The sequence below is a fragment of the Stegodyphus dumicola genome, chromosome 2 (assembly GCF_044657685.1).
Source record: "Stegodyphus dumicola isolate Sdum_Otavi_A_Nest chromosome 2, ASM4465768v1".
Classification (NCBI taxonomy): Eukaryota; Metazoa; Arthropoda; class Arachnida; order Araneae; family Eresidae; genus Stegodyphus; species Stegodyphus dumicola.
In genome coordinates this window covers 93,016,354-93,033,216 of record NC_140769.1, presented here as the reverse complement: position 1 = coordinate 93,033,216, position 16,863 = coordinate 93,016,354, and the positions used below count along the sequence as shown (strand labels likewise).

Genomic DNA, 16,863 nt, shown 5'->3' with positions numbered 1-16,863 from the left:
TGCGACGAGGACACCGCTATTTTAATAAAACATATACTCGATAATAAGAATCTTTGAAACATGCCCGAATATTTTACAAGGCAGATTCATCGAGTGAATTATTTTGAAAAACAATATTATAGGCGAATGCTATTTTTTAAAACTGCAACCTAAAGAAATAAAGCTAATAGTATAAGTTCTTTGATAGATTTAAAAATTAACGAAGGAAGATATAATGTTATTGAATAGGGAATTTGTAAAATATAGCTAAGGCATATTTTTATCAACTACAAATCTTAAATGTAGAAGGTAGAGATAATGAACTTACCGTAGTAATTGCTAGAAAAGTAGACGATTTATCAAACAGCGTCGAAAGTTCAATAATTAAAATTTCAGTAGGCTTATCAGGATCAATGTTCCTTCTTACCTTCTTCGGGAACATGCAAGGACCTGACTCGGAACAGAGAGCTTACTAAAGCTATGTTCACTAATTGTGGGAAGTAGACAGGATACACAAGAAGGGTATATAAAACCCTTTATTTTCTCTATTTACAATAACTTCCGTACTTCGGAATACACAGACCCGCTACTTGGGGTCTAACGTAAAAATATAAAAATAGAACTAAACTCTAATTTAACTTTAAAATAATAAACGTGGAAGATTAGCCTTATATCAACAGGAAGCCGTATGTAGTACAGTGAACTGTGAACACTACAATACGTTTAAAATTTATCAAGAGGATTAAAACCTCTGGCCTGGAAGGCAACAAGCAACTGCGTAACTTCTAAGGTAAGCGGCCTGCTTCGACTCACTGCTTCCTCTCTCTCGCTTGGCAAAAAGCCACAACTTAAATACTTGGCGTTCGCCAGACAAACTTTGCATAAAAACCTTAACGCTTATAATTCTGGCCGGAAGTAGAAAATAAGAAGTGATAGTAAAGATTTAAAATAAAATAAACGTTAGTAAAACTTAAGATCCTTACATACTTCCCGCCAGAGTTAATTAGTTTGAAACTGAGGTCTAAAACGACCTTGTTGAAAACTTTTAGCTCTAGAATCTAACGCGAGGCCAATCTTTTACAAACATTTTTTCGCTAGAAACTAGAAATTTAAAAGAAAGAAATTTGTTTTTACAATAGCAGCTCCCAGGATACACAAATTTTTTCCATCTGTACTGCATCCAAACAGGAGCTCTTATTCAAATCTGGTTCCTTCCAGAGATCTGGAAGGAAAACTAGTTTAATGAAATGTTACATAATGAAATGGCAAGTAACATGTATAATTATATTTCTCTTAAAATTCTTATTTCATTCATGCCTATTTTAATTATCTCTCCCCGTGCTCTCTGACATGTGTTGTAAAAGAACACCAAACACGAATGTGTTTCTGTCTACGTGTTCCACACTTCCTCCTACAATCAAAACACTAACGTGTTAAAATTCAACATGCCAAGACCTCGTAACACACCCTAATTCCAACTCTAAACCCTGAGGTACTATTCTGAAAGTGGCTAACTCTGAAGTGTAGCGTCAGAGAGCCTAACTACATCATTCAACCTTTAACACATATTCACCATGATTTAGTCTTTTTACAGTCACACGAATAAAAAAAAAAATAACATTCACTTTTACCATATCACGGTATTTCTTAACATTTAAAATAACAGTTCACATTGTATATAAGAACATATCAACATGCCGTTAATTTTACACATTTGAAAACATACATTAGTAGTACATTGTTAACTTCTGTTCTTTTCAAAGCAAGTGCCAATTCTTTCTACATTGAAATACTGCATTTCAAAAAGTCTTTCAGACTAAAACTTCTTTCTTGCTAGAATGTTTTAAATAAAATTTATACAATAACTTTTTACAATATTTAAGTCTTTACACAACGCTATTATACATCAACTTTAGTTTTACGCGCGAGTAATTGAAAAACATAATACCAAAATCGGTAACAACTCATTTCTCGCCCTTTTGGCGATAAAGGTAGACCTCGCATGAGGTAAAACTTCTTGAAATCTGCCACTTGCAGTAAGAATGAAAGATTAACTTAAGTTTGCAAAGTAACATAAAATTTTACTTATCTTTGTGATATTCGGACATGCTTTTCTGGGCCCAGTCCTTAAAGGTATTGCAGATAGTTGTTTGATTTATCCTCCTTCTTGTACGGGCTCGCCCTTCAGTGCCTTCCTCTCGATGCTTCCTTTTTTCACCAGTTCGGTCACCCTTGAATACCTTCTTTTTCACTTCTGCCTGTGGTTTTGGTCGTTTGATGGCAGCTGGTCTTGGCGGAACCGGGAAACTTCTTTCGTGTTCCTGCTTGGACCTCGTTGCTGGCCGTTCAAATTTTCCTTGTAACTTTTCCTCCGCCGTTGATGGCCCTTCCGCAGTTCGGCGACATTTGCTGCGGAGAGTCCTGTCGGATGAGTAGATCTTCCGTTTTAGAGCCGGGTTATAGTTGCCGTCATTTCTCCTGGTTCTCTTCACATCCGTCGTCCTTCTCCCTTCGTCATTCTGGGGGTGTTCGTGAACTCTCTTTTCTGGACGGTAAAACGGCTTCTTTTTCTTGCTATCTTCAATTTTTCCGCGGGGAAATTTTCTTTTCACTTGCTCCTGCCTCTTAATGGCTTGCCCTTGTACTTGTCGTTTTTCCACCTCTGGAGCTTGTGCCTGCGGTGTCTGCCGTGCCGGATCCTGCAAAATATCTGAAAATATTTGCATTTTATTACGATCGAAGTAGGGTTTGATTTGATCAATGTTTGCGGAGCAGGTTTCACCATTTCTGGCTTTTAACACTATTACAGCGTGAGTTCTTTTTTCTATAACATATGGTCCTTCAAATCGTGGAAAAATTTGGAAGTCTTATCTTCTGGTGCTGAAGAAAGTGAATGCTTAATTTTTAAAACTTCATCCCCTACTTTATAAGTTACTTCCTGTCGTTTCAAGTCGTAATATAGTTTTTGTTTTCTCTGTGCTACTTCAGTATTCTTCTTTGCTTCCTTAATTAGTTTCTTAATTAGTTCCCAGAATTTAAAATCACCCATTTTAAATTCTGGGGCTCTTTGTTGCACATAAAATAATTTATCTAACGGCGTTATAATCTTTCTGCCTAGAAATAACTCAGCAGGAGTTTTGCCCGTTGTATCATGTTTTGCGGTCCTAAGGGCGAAAGCAAATTCATTGACATAGTTATTCCAGCTTTTATGAAAATTTTTAACATAACTACGGATAATTTTCACTATATTTCTATTGACCCGTTCCGCTATATTTGATTGCGGCCGATACGGGACCATTTTTAAATGACGTATGCCCAGTTTTTGGCACATGTCTTCAAATACATTACTTACAAATTGAGGACCATTATCCGATATAACTTTTAGGGGCGCCCCGTATTTTAAAATATAATTATTTAAAATAGAATCAGTAACTAATTTCGCGGAGGCTCGTTTTAAGGGAACAATTTCGGTCCATTTACTAAAATGATCAACCATAACAAGGAGATAGCGACTTTTATTTAACTGAGTTTTTGGGAAAGGGCCGAATAAATCGATGCCAATTATTTCATTTGGAAATTCGGACTTAATACTATTTAGAAACCCGGCCGGGCGGAAATTAATATAATTAACTGCTTGACATGTTGGGCAGGACTGGACATACGCCCTTGTTAACTTTTGCAGTTCCGGAAAGTAGACTGCCTCGCGTACGCGTTGGATAGTTTTTCGAATACCAGCATGAGAAGCTAAAGGGCTGTCATGGAGCTCCTGCAGGATATTTAATCTAAGACTAGCTGGGATAACAGGTCGAAATTCGTTGTTGGAATTCGTAGTTTTTGTATAGAATAATAGACCATCTATTAGTTCGTAATGGGCCGCCCTATTTCTTATCGCCACAATATCTTGGTGGCTAAAATTTTCAGGATCCTTTAAATACTCATAAATATTTTTAAATTCAGGATCCTTACCCAGTTCGGTTATTACAGTTTCTCGGGAATTTATTGTACATGCTGTGAGCCTTGCCACCTTTACGGTATTACCTTGTTCATCTATTTTAATTCTTGATAGGGCATCTGCTACGATATTTTCCTTTCCGGGGGTATGTTTGATTACCAGATTATATTCTTGCAGCTTGAGTGCCCATCTTATTAACCTTGGGGATAAATTTTTCCCTGAGTACAATCTAGTTACCGCCGCATGATCAGAGTACACTGTTATTGGCGCCTTTCCAAAATAGACTCGGAACTTTTGCACTGCTAACAGAACTGCAAGTGCCTCTCTCTCGGTCGCGGAATAGTTTCTTTGTGTTTAATTTAAAGTTCAGCTAAAAAATGCCACGGGCTGCTGATTTTGCGAAAGTACCGCTCCTACCGCATAATCCGAAGCATCCGCTGAAATTTCGAAATTCTCATCCTTTTCAGGAAATTTCAACACAGGGGCTTGCGTTAATGCTTGTTTTAATTTTTCGAAAGCACTATTGGCTTCGGCCGTCCACGAGAATCTTGCCTTTTTCCTTTTTAATTTTAACAATGGCTCAGCGATAGCTGCAAAATCTTTTATAAAGGACCTATAATATGAACAAAGTCCTAAAAAAGAAGAGAGCTTCTTTGCCGTGTTTGGATTCGGATACTTTTGTACAGCGATTATTTTTGATTCATCTGTCTCGATTCCTTTTTGAGATATTTTGTAACCTAAATATTTTAATTCAGGGGCTGCAAATTTGCACTTTTCGACATTAACTTTTAGACCGGCCTCATTTAATAAAGAAAACACCTGTCTTAAATCCTGTACATGTTGGTCGAGATTATCACTAGTAATAATGATATCGTCTAAATAGATAAATGTGGACTTTCCAAGAACAGGTCTTAACACAATGTCCATGCATTGCTGAAATGTTGCCGGGGCCCCTGAAAGGCCAAACGGCATACGCAAAAATGCATAAGTGCCAGACTTGGTTATAAAAGCAGTCTTAGGCACGTCCTCAGGCCTAACCCTATTTGAAAATAACCAGTCGTTAAGTCTAAAGTTGTCATAAATTTGGTTGATGTTATGTTCCTGAGAATTTCTTCAATGATCGGTAACGGATATACCGGATATTTAGTTATGGAATTTAATTTACGGTAATCAATAGCAAATCTCCACCTTTTTGGATGCGTCAGAGGATAGTCATTATTTTTCTTACATAAAACCACCGGGCTAGCATAACTACTTGAGATGGGCGTTATGATCTTTTTACGTAGCATATCGGTAATATGCCATTCTATAATTTTTTCCTTATTCTTATCATACCGGTATGGTTTTTGACGAACTCGCATTGAATCTCCGGTGTCAATACTATGGTTAGTAACCTGAGTAAATCCTGGAATATCACTAAATAACGAAGCAAATTCACTTACCACTTGTCGGATTCTTCCTTGCTCGTCATTAGGCAGGTGGTCAAGATTTAACATTGGCGGTTCAGCCTTTTCTGCACGAACTGGTTTCCTTGTCAGCTTAAGGGACGCTTCATTAAAATCCAGTGTTGCTTGTGCGTCTGAAAGAAAATCTATTCCTAAGATTATATGTGCTTGCAGATTCTTTACTATAAAAAACATCACCTTTACTTGTTCGTCCTTGATACGGACATACAGCGGTACTTTACCTATGCACTTACATTTTTCTCCTTGCGCCGCTAACACTGTCGTATTATCCGAATTATATATGCGGTATTTGCGAAAATACTTCCTAAAAAAATCTTCTGCCACACAGGAACACTGCGCGCCTGTATCCAGGAGTGCGGTGGCTGGGATATTATTCACCAACACTTCAATCTTCGGAAGAGTCAAATTTTTCACCATTACTGTATTTAACTTGAAGGAAGAGGGGTTTTCGTGGCCTTCGGATTTCCGCACCTTCCCGTCAGCAGAAATCCGTTTTAGTTTAAATCCTTTTTTGTTTCCATGCTTTCCTTCTTTTTCCACTGGCCTTGAGACTTTTTTCCTGGGTTGCTATTGAACTGTCGACGTTCGCCGGCTGTTTTTGAATGCTCGGGTTTCCTTGCCCACTGATTCGCTTTGCCTCCGTAGCCGTGTGCTTGAGTTTGCTGTAGTCTTGGCGTACCAAATTGGTTTCGCTGTTGATATTGGCGTCTTCTTTCGATGTCCGCCGTTCTTCTACTTTCAAACTGGATTGCTAGCTCAAATAACTTTTCCAGTGTAGTCGGATTTCTTAATTCAATAAAGTCTTGCACTTGGGGCAGTAACCTCGGCAAAACAACTTGAATTATTTCAGGATCCGGACGGTTTCCATACAAGAGTTTAAAGACGTGAATTTTTCTTAAAATAAAGCTTGAGAGATTTTCGATTCTTTGCTGATATATACTGAAAAGTTCCGTTTCTAATCTTGCACGATCTCTTACGACAGGGAAGGCTTTTACTAAGGCGGTCTTAAAATTTTCGTAAGTATAGGTGGGACTTCCCGCTTGACCCAAGAGGCTTCTGCCTATACATTTGAACCAGTTAAGCGCTTGGCCTCTCAAAGCGCTAGTAGCTAAGGTAACTTTTTGAAACTCGTGCACGGGGTAGAGCATGAAGTGGTCATCCAATTTTTCCAAAAAACTGGTTACCGGTGAGTTTCCATCAAATGCTGCTTCTGGTTTCATCGAAGCGCGCATGGTCTGGACGATGTAACCAAATCCTTCCAGGGCGGCAGCTGGCATTTCTGGATTCTGAGCCGTTTCTGCAGGCAGCACAGGTTCTTCTTGAAACTCGGCCATGGTTATTCTTCTTCGTTGGGCGCCACTATCAGGATCAATGTTCCTTCTTACCTTCTTCGGGAACATGCAAGGACCTGACTCGGAACAGAGAGCTTACTAAAGCTATGTTCACTAATTGTGGGAAGTAGACAGGATACACAAGAAGGGTATATAAAACCCTTTATTTTTCTCTATATACAATAACTTCCGTACTTCGGAATACACAGACCCGCTACTTGGGGTCTAACGTAAAAATATAAAAATAGAACTAAACTCTAATTTAACTTTAAAATAATAAACGTGGAAGATTGGCCTTATATCAACAGGAAGCCGTATGTAGTACAGAGAACTGTGAACACTACAATACGCTTAAAATTTATCAAGAGGATTAAAACCTCTGGCCTGGAAGGCAACCAGCAACTGCGTAACTTCTAAGGTAAGCGGCCTGATACGACTCACTGCTTCCTCTCTCTCGCTTGGCAAAAAGCCACAACTTAAATACTTGGCGTTCGCCAGACAAACTTTGCATAAAAACCTTAACGGTTATGATTCTGGCCGGAAGTAGAAAATAAGAAGTGATAGTAAAGATTTAAAATAAAATAAACGTTAGTAAAACTTAAGATCCTTACAGGCTTTCCAATTTTCACTTTCGTTCTTGATAAAACTACTACATCCCAATAACAATTTGTAATCAAAACAATCAAAGAAACGCTAACCTTCATTGAGGGAATCATCTAATTAACTTTTACTAAAAGTACATTTAGTGACTTAAAACGTGCCTTAAAATGAATATCATCTTTCTTAAAAACGATTTTACTAAATTTTAGCTGACAAACCTTAAACATTATCTGCAATTTGTTAAATATTATGAACTTATACTTAACCTGCGGGAAGGCGCGTGGGGTGTATCATACCCCAACCCTACATAAAAGTGGAATATTCCTAACTTGTGAAACTGAAATTCTGTGCTGCTTTCAGTAGCTGAGTTTCTAGTTGTGGTTGACTTTTAGAACCGCTTTTTCTTTGCCTGTGTGTTTCAGAAAAATATTTATAGGTATTCTGTTGGAACTGGGGTATGACACACCCCACGCGCCTGTCCGTGTAAGTGTTTTTCTGACTGAATATTTAGTTCAGAAATTTATTTCTAGAGTGTAACAGTAAATATTTCTACTCGCAAGTGATTTTAAACATTTTAAACAGTACATGACATTAAATTCTTAAAAATTTCTAACTGCATTATGGTAAAAAGAAGTAGTCCCTATGAACTGGAGATGCAACGCATGCGAGATTTATTAGAAATATTTGAAAGCGATGAAGATTGCATTTCGGAAACTGAAGATGAAACTAAGAATATTTTCTACAATGTTTTGGTTTCGAAAAAGATAAAACATTAATTCCTGATGTTCCTAAAAAATGAAAAACTGTTCTTATGCTTTATATAACGATCATTATAACATTATAACATTATATAACGATGATACTATAGATGATACTATTGGAGAAAATAAAACGTTAGGAATTATGTGTTTTAATAATATGACTAAAAGAGCAGTGGATATGGGGGATGAAATGTCAGTCAATTATTCAATTGCCAGAATAACGAGAAGGTGGCCAATGGTAATTTTATTTCCTGCACTGAATGTTGCTGTAATAAATGCTTGAATTATATTACATTGAACTGCTAATCCACCAACAAGAAACATAAGTCTGTTTTTGAAGGACTTAGCATTACAATTAATGAAAAAAAAGTATTGAACAAAGATCAGAGATACTTTTCCAAGAAATTGACGTACTGCATGCAAAACAAAAGCAGAAGTTTCGATGAAGAATTAAAACGAATACATGAAATTAGAAACAACTAAGTATGAAAGATGTGTTAAATTTTTTGCCCTCGCGCCAAGGACAGAAGAACCTGAATGCAATGTTTAAAATGTGAAAACATTCTGTGCCAAAAACACATGAATGTATTTCGTTCAAAGTGGGAAGAAATAAAAAAAGCATGGTGTATTAGGGATGCAATCAAACTTAGAGGCATGATGTTTATTATTTTATTTATCTTAATTTTAACTCTAAGATTATTTCGGAAATTAATTTTTTGAAACCCAATTATTATTCACTTATTTATAATACACGAGAAAAAAAAGTTTTAAACCTAAATAATATTATTTTTATTGTATTTTAAGTGTTGGGGTATGTGATACCCCACGCGCCCGTCCTAGTAACTTTTCTTGGTGCGCCTTCCGCCGGGTTAATAATGTCATTACATCTTATCATCACTCCACTAAGAGAACTGAGAGAAATACTTCATATAAGCAACATTCAATGGAATTTTTCTTTTAACCCTAATCAGTTTTATACTGTCTAATCACAGACGGTACAATATGCTCTGATTTTCTTGAAGAACTAAGATCATTCTATAGTGATGCAAATTTATTTTAACTGTAATCTCCAGCTCTAAAGCAAATTTTAGCCCATTTCTAGAAATAAAGATCTTTTTTGAAATATGCAGCCTTTGTAAGGATCCTAAGTTTTACTAACGTTTATTTTATTTTAAATCTTTACTATCACTTCTTATTTTCTACTTCCGGCCAGAATTAAAAGCTTTTAACTTATTTATGCAAATTTGTCTTGCTAACGCCAAGTACTTAAGTTGTGGCTTTTTGCCAAGCAAGAGAGAGGAAGGAGTTATTAGAAGCAGGCCGCTTGCCATAGTAGTTTTACTCGGTTGCTGGTTGCCTTCAAGGCCAGAGGTTTAATCCTCGTGCTAATTTTAAACGTATCGTAGTTTAGCAGCTCCCTACACTACATACGGCTTTTTGTTAATTAACGGCCAATCTTCAAGTAGGCACTTGTTTATTAATCCAAAGTTAGTTTAGTTAGAGTTTTAGTTAATATTTTTATATTCTTACGTTCAGACCACAAGTGGTTGGTCTCTGTATTCCGAAGTTCCGGAAAGCTCTGTAAAGATAGAAAAATAAAGGGTTTCGTATACCCTTCCTGTGTGTATTGTCTACTTCACAATTTATCGAACATAGCTTCAGTAAGCTCCCTGTTCCGAGTCAGGACAGTTAATGTTTCCAAAGCAAGTAAAGAGGAATACCAGCACTGATAGTGGCGCCCGACGAAGAAGAATAACCATGGCAGAGTTTCAAGAAGAACCTGTGCTGCTTGCAGAAGCGGCTCAGAATCCAGAAATGCCAGCTGCCGCCCTGGAAGGATTTGGTTACATCGTCCAGACCATGCGCACATCGATGAAACCAGAAGCAACATTTAATGCAAACTCACCGGTAACCAGTTTTTTGGAAAAATTGGATGAACACTTCATGCTGTATCCAGTACATGAGTTCCAGAAAGTCACCATAGCTACCAGCGCTTTGAGGGGCCAAGCGCTTAATTGGTTGAAATGTATAGGCAGAAGCCTCTTGGGTCAAGCGGGAAGTCCCATCTATACTTACGAGAATTTCAAGACTGCCCTACTAAAAGCCTTCCCTGTCGTAAGAGATCGTGCAAGATTAGAAACGGAACTCTTCAGCATATATCAGCAACGAATCGAAAATCTTTCCACCTTTATTTTAAGAAAAATTCACGTCTTTAAACTCTTGTATGGAAACCGTCCGGATCCTGAGATAATCCAAGTGATTTTGCCGAGGTTACTTCCCCAAGTACAAGACTTTATTGAATTAAGGAATCCGACTACACTAGAAAAGTTATTTGAGCTAGCAATCCAGTTTGAAAGTAGAAGAACTGCGGACATTGAAAGAAGACGCCAGTATGAGCAACGAAGCCAAGTTGGTGCGCCAAGACCACAGCAAAGTCAAGAACACGGCTACGGAAGCAAATCGAATCAATGGGCAAGGAAACTCGAGTATCCAAAAACAACCGGCGAACGTAGACAGTTCAATAGTAAGCCAGAAAAAAGTCTGAAGGCCAGCGGAAAAAGAAGGAAGGCATGGAAAGGAAGAAACAAAATTTAAACTAAAATGGATTTCTGCTGACGGGAGGGTGCGGAAATCCGAAGGCCAAGAAAACCCCTCTTCCTTCAAGTTAAATACAGTTATGGTGAAACATTTGACTCTTCCAAAGATTGAAGTTTTGGTGAATAACATCCCAGCCACCGCACTCCTGGATACAGGCGCGCAATGTTACTGTGTGGCAGAAGATTTTTTTAGGAAGTATTTCCGTAAATACCGAATATATGATTCGGATAATACGACAGTGTTAGCTGCGCAGGGAGAAAGATGCAAGTGCATAGGTAAATTACCGTTATACATTCGTATCAAGGACGAGCAAGTAAAGGTAATGTTTTTTATCGTAAAAAATTTACAAGCACATGTCATTTTATGGATAGATTTTCTTTCAGAGGCAGAAGAAACGCTGGATTTAACGAAGCGTTACTTAAGCTGACGATGAAACCAGTTCGAGAAGAAAAAACAGAACCACCGACGTTAAACCTCGACCACCTGCCTAAGGAAGAGCAACAAAAAATTCGACAAGTGGTAAGTGAATTTGCTTCGTTATTTAGTGATATTCCCGGATTTACTGAAGTTACTAACCATAGTATCAACACCGGAGATTCACTGCCAGTTCGCCACAAACCATATCAATATGATAAGAATAATGAAAAAATTATAGAGTGGCACATTCGAGATATGTTACGTAAAAAGATCATTACGCCCATCTCAAGTAGTTATGCTATCCCGGTTGTGTTATGTAAGAAAATTAATGACTATCCGGTAACACATCCGAAAAGGTGGCGTTTTGCAATTGACTATCGTAAATTAAACTCCATGACTAAATATCCGGTATATCCGTTACCTATTATTGAAGAAATTCTAAGGAACATAACTTCTACCAAATATATGACTACGTTAGACTTAACGACTGGTTATTTTCAAATAGGGGTTAAATCGGAAGATATGCCTAAGACTGCTTTTATAACCAAGTCTGGCACTTATGCATTCTTGCGTATGCCGTTGGGCCTTTCAGGGGCACCGGCAACATTTCAGCGATGTATGGACATTGTGCTAAGGCCTGTTCTTGGAAAGACCACATTTATCTATTTAGACGATATCATTATTACTAGTGATAATCTGGACCAACATGTACAGGATTTAAGACAGGTGTTTTCATTATTAAATGAGGCCGGTCTAAAAGTTACTTAGGTTACAAAATATCTCAGAAAGGAATCGAGACAGACGAATCAAAAATAATCGCTGAACAAAAGTATCCGCCGCCAAATACGGCGAAGAAGCTCTCTTCTTTTCTAGGACTTTGTTCATATTATAGGTCCTTTATAAAAGATTTTGCAGCTATTGCTGAACCATTGTTAAAATTAAAAAGGAAAAAGGCAAGATTCTCGTGGACGGCCGAAGCCAATAGTGCTTTCGAAAAATTAAAGCAAGCATTAACGCAAGCCCCTGTTTTGAAATTTCCTGAGAACGATGAGAATTTAGAAATTTCAGCGGATGCTTCGGATTATGCGGTGGGAGCGGTACTTTCGGAAAATCAGCAGCCCGTGGCATTTTTTAGTAGAACTTTAAATCAAACACAAAGAAATTATTCCGCGACTCAGAGAGAGGCACTTGCAGTTCTGTTAGCAGTGCAAAATTTCCGAGTCTATTTTGGAAGGGCCCCTATAACAGTGTATTCTGATCATGCGGCGGTAACTAGATTGTACTCAGGGAAAAACTCATCCCCAAGGTTAATAAGTTGGGCACTCAAGTTACAAGAATATAATCTGGTAATTAAGCACACCCCCGGAAAGGAAAATATCGTAGCAGATGCCCTATCCAGAATAAAAATAGATGAAGAAGGTAATACTGTAAAGGTGGCAATGCTCACAGCATGTACGATACATTCCCGAGAAACTGTAATAACCGAACTGGGTAAGGATCCTGAATTTAAAAATATTTATGAGTATTTAAAGGATCCTGAAAATTTTAGCCACCAAGATATTGTGGCGATAAGAAATAGGGCGGCCCATTACGAACTAATAGATTGTCTATTATTTTATACAAAAACTACGAATTCTAAAACCGAATTTCGACCTGTTATCCCAGCTAGTCTTAGATTAAATATACTGCAAGAGTTACACGACTGCCCATTAGCTTCTCATGCTGGTATTCGAAAAACTATCCAACGCGTATGCGAAGCAGTTTATTTTCCTGAGCTGCAAAAGTTAACAAGGGCGTATGTCCAGTTCTGCCCAACATGTCAAGCAGTTAATTATATTAATTTCCGCCCGGCCGGGTTTCTAAATAGCATTAAATCCGAATTTCCAAATGAAATAATTGGCATCGATTTATTGGGCCCTTTCCCAAAAAGTCAGTTAAATAAAAGTCGGTATCTCCTTGTTATGGTTGATCATTTTAGTAAGTGGACCGAAATTGTTCCCTTAAAACGAGCCTCCGCGAAATTAGTTACTGATTCTATTTTAAATAAATATATTTTAAATACGGGGCAGCCCTAAAAGTTCTATCGGATAATGGTCCTCAATTTGTAAGTAATATATTTGAAGACATGTGCCAAAAACTGGGCATACGTCATTTAAAAATGGTCCCGTATCGGCCGCAATCAAATATAGCGGAACGGGTCAAGAGAAATATAGCGAAAATTATCCGTAGTTATGTTAAAAATTTTCATAAAAGCTGGGATAACTATGTCAATGAATTAGCTTTCGCCCTTAGGACCGAAAAACATGATACGACGGGCAAAACTCCTGCTGAGTTATTTTTAGGCAGAAAGATTATAACGCCGTTAGATAAATTATTTTATGTTCAACAAAGAGCCCCAGAATTTAAAATAGGCGATATAGAAAAATTAATTAAAGAAGCAAAAAAGAACACCGAAGTAGCACAGAGAAAACAGAAGCTTTATTATGATATGAAACGACGGGGAGTAACTTATAACGTAGGAGATGAAGTGTTAAAAATTAAGCATTCACTTTCTTCAGCACCAGAAGATAAAACTGCCAAATTTTATCCACGATTTGAAGGACCATATGTCATAGAAAAAATAACTCAGGCTGTAGTGGTGTTAAAAGCCTGGAATGGTGAAACCTGCACCGCAAACATTGACCAGATAAAACCATTCTATAATCGTAATAAAATGCCAATATTTAAAGATCTTTTGCAGGATCGGGCGCGGCAGGCACAAGCTTCAGAGGTGGAACAACGACAATCACAAGGGCAAGCCATTACTAGACAGGAACAGTTGAAAAGAAAGTTCCCCCGTTGGAAAATTGAAGGTAACAAGAAAAAGAAGCCGTTCCACCGACCAGAAAAGAGGGGGCACGACCACCCCCAGAATGAAGAAGGGAGAAGTACGACGAATGCAAAGAGAGCCAGGAGAAATGACGGCAACTATAACCCGTCTCCAAAACGGAAGATCTACTCATCGGATAGGACTCTATTCAGCAAATGTCGACGAATTGATGAAGGAACACCAGCTGCGGAGGCAAAGAAACAAGAAAAATTTGAACAGCCAGCAACGAGATCCAAGCAGGAGCGAGAGAGAGTTGTCCCGGTTCCGCCAAGACCAGCTGCCATCAAACGGCCGAGACCACAGGCAGAGGCTAAAAAGAAGGTCTTCAAGGGTGACCGAGCTGGAAGGAAAAGAAAGTTCATGGAGGAAGGAACTGAAGGGCAAACCCGCACAAGACGGAAGATCAATCAGACAGTAGTCTTCGCTACCTTCCAGGACTGGGCAGAAAAAAGGATGTCTGAATATCACAAAGATAAGTAAAACTTTATGTTACTTTGAAGCCTTAAGTTAATTTTTATTCTTAGTGCAAGTGGCAGAATTGAAGAAGTTTTACCTCATGTGAGGCCTATCTTTATCGCCAAAAAGGCGAGAAATGAGTTGTTACCTATTTTGATATTGTTTTTCAATTACTCGCGAGTAAAACTAAAATTAATGTATAATAGGAATGTGTAAATACTTGAATATTGTAAAAGCATTGATAATCTTTGAGAAAGGTACCTTAAGAAAATTGTAAAAAAATTTATTGTATAAAATTTTATTTAAAAGATTCTGGCAAGAAAGAAGTTTTAGTCTGAAAGACTTTTGAAATGTAGTATTTCAATGTAGAAGAATTGGCACTTGCTTGGAAAAGAATAGAAGTTAACAATGTACTACTAATGTATGTTTTAAAATGCGTAAAATTAACGGCATGTTAATATGTCCTTACATACAATGTGAACTGTTATCTTAAAAGTTAAGAAATACTGTGATATGTTAAAAGTGAAAGTAATGCCAAAAATTTTAACTTATTCGTGTGACTGTAAAAGGAGCAAATTGTTGTGAATATGTGTTAAAGGTTGAATGAATGTAGTTAGGCTCTCTGACGCTACACTTCAGAGTTAGCCACTTTTCAGAATAGTACCTCAGGGTTTAGAGATGAATATAAGGTGTAGTCTGAGGTCTTGTTATGTTGAATTTTAACACGTTAGTGTTTTGATTGCAGGCGGTAGTGTTGAACACTTGTACATAGACACGCTCGTGTTTGGTGTTTTCCTTTACAACACATGTCAGAGAGCATGGGGAGATAAGTAAATAACGTCATGAATGAAATAAGAATGTTAAAAGAGAAATATAAGTATTCATGTTACTTGCCATTTAATTGTGTAACATTTCATTAAACTAGTTTTCCTTCCAGATCTCTGGAAGGAACCAAATTTCAACTAAGAAACTCCTGTTTAGATGCAGTACAGATGAAAAATCTTGTCCATGGAGTTGATAATGTAAAAACGACTTTTTTTTTTAATTTCTAGTTTCTAGTGAGAAATGTTTGTAAAAGATTGGCCTCGCGTTAGATTCTAGAGCTAAAAGTTTTCAACAAGGTCGTTTTCAAGGTCAACATCATCCTATCAGTTAAATGAAGAATTGTGAATCTCTCCTTCTTATTTGCTGCGCCTCCGCGTACTTCGACTTCCCAATCCGCTTCATCCGCAATCCGCCTGCGAGTTTGAGATCCTGTCGCTGAACTCTCCTTTTCCTACTACTGGCTATAATTTTCTTCCTTCTGCAGAGATTAGTATATAAACGTGACATATTTTATCGAATGCCGTTACAGCACTGCTGTAGCACAGTGTCCGTTTATTTATACCATGTTCCCATCATCGCATTTTATTGCGATCCTTTTGTGTTAATATATTCAAAAATTTAAAGGGCTATTACGTAAATTACAGCATTATATGTTACATGAAGGGGATTAAATTGAATCCAAATTCAAAATATGTACATGTCTTTTCACTCATATTTCTATCAATTTTATTTTCATAGGGAAAGTTACCAAACACTGATGATATAATAAGATTGACAGCCATTTGTGTCCTATATTCTTAAGCAGAATACATAATGCAGCTCATCAGAGCTCCAGCGGTCGCTTAACACTGATAGTTAGACAGGGGCTCAAATCCCAGCAAACAAGCTGGTTGCAAGGTAATTTAGTTATTTCTTCATGTGTAAGGTAGATACGATCAAGTTTCCCTTTCTCATACTTCGTGAAGTCCTCCACGAAGACATCCCTTCTCTTAGACAGACAGTTCACGTGCTTTGCCATGATTCAAATAACCAAAGAAGAAATGAGGTGAAAATGTAGTAGATACTAGCTACTCAATATTCAAGGGATAGAACAATTAATAATTGATGTAGAAGAGCATTTTTGAAATCATTTCTTGAGTACCAATTCCGGGGAGTTCTAAGTCACCGAGAGTTCTTAAATGTTAAATAACTACAGTGTCTTTAATTGAGTCTGAAAATTCGATTGACGGAGTTGAATTTTTTGAATTTTAAAATTTGCAATTTGCTAGAAAAGACGAATCTTCTGCTCAAGTGCTAGCAACAATTTTGAAAATTCAAAATTCGCAAATCTATGGGCGACGTGCATGATTAATTACATCAAACGCTTCTAATAATTAACATAAAAACTCTAAAATTGCGGGGACTGTAAATAATCTAAAGATATTTAGAAATACAACAAGATTTGACAGTTGCAGAAAATTGAAAAATACACTAATTATCATAAAAGATGAACAGAAAATAATTATATTGTAAGAAAGAAAAATTTTCTCCTTTTTTGTTTATTTTCACAATTAAAAAAATGATATAAATCTAAAATTTGGTTACTTAGGGAAACTGCTATAAATTAAGC

At 37.3% G+C, this 16,863-nt stretch overlaps 1 protein-coding gene across 2 annotated transcripts in view; it reads right to left on the bottom strand.

Moving 5' to 3' along the window:
* LOC118180188 (uncharacterized) overlaps positions 1-16,863 on the bottom strand; it is a 176,601-nt gene that overhangs the window by 67,900 nt on the left and 91,838 nt on the right. The window lies entirely within an intron of this gene.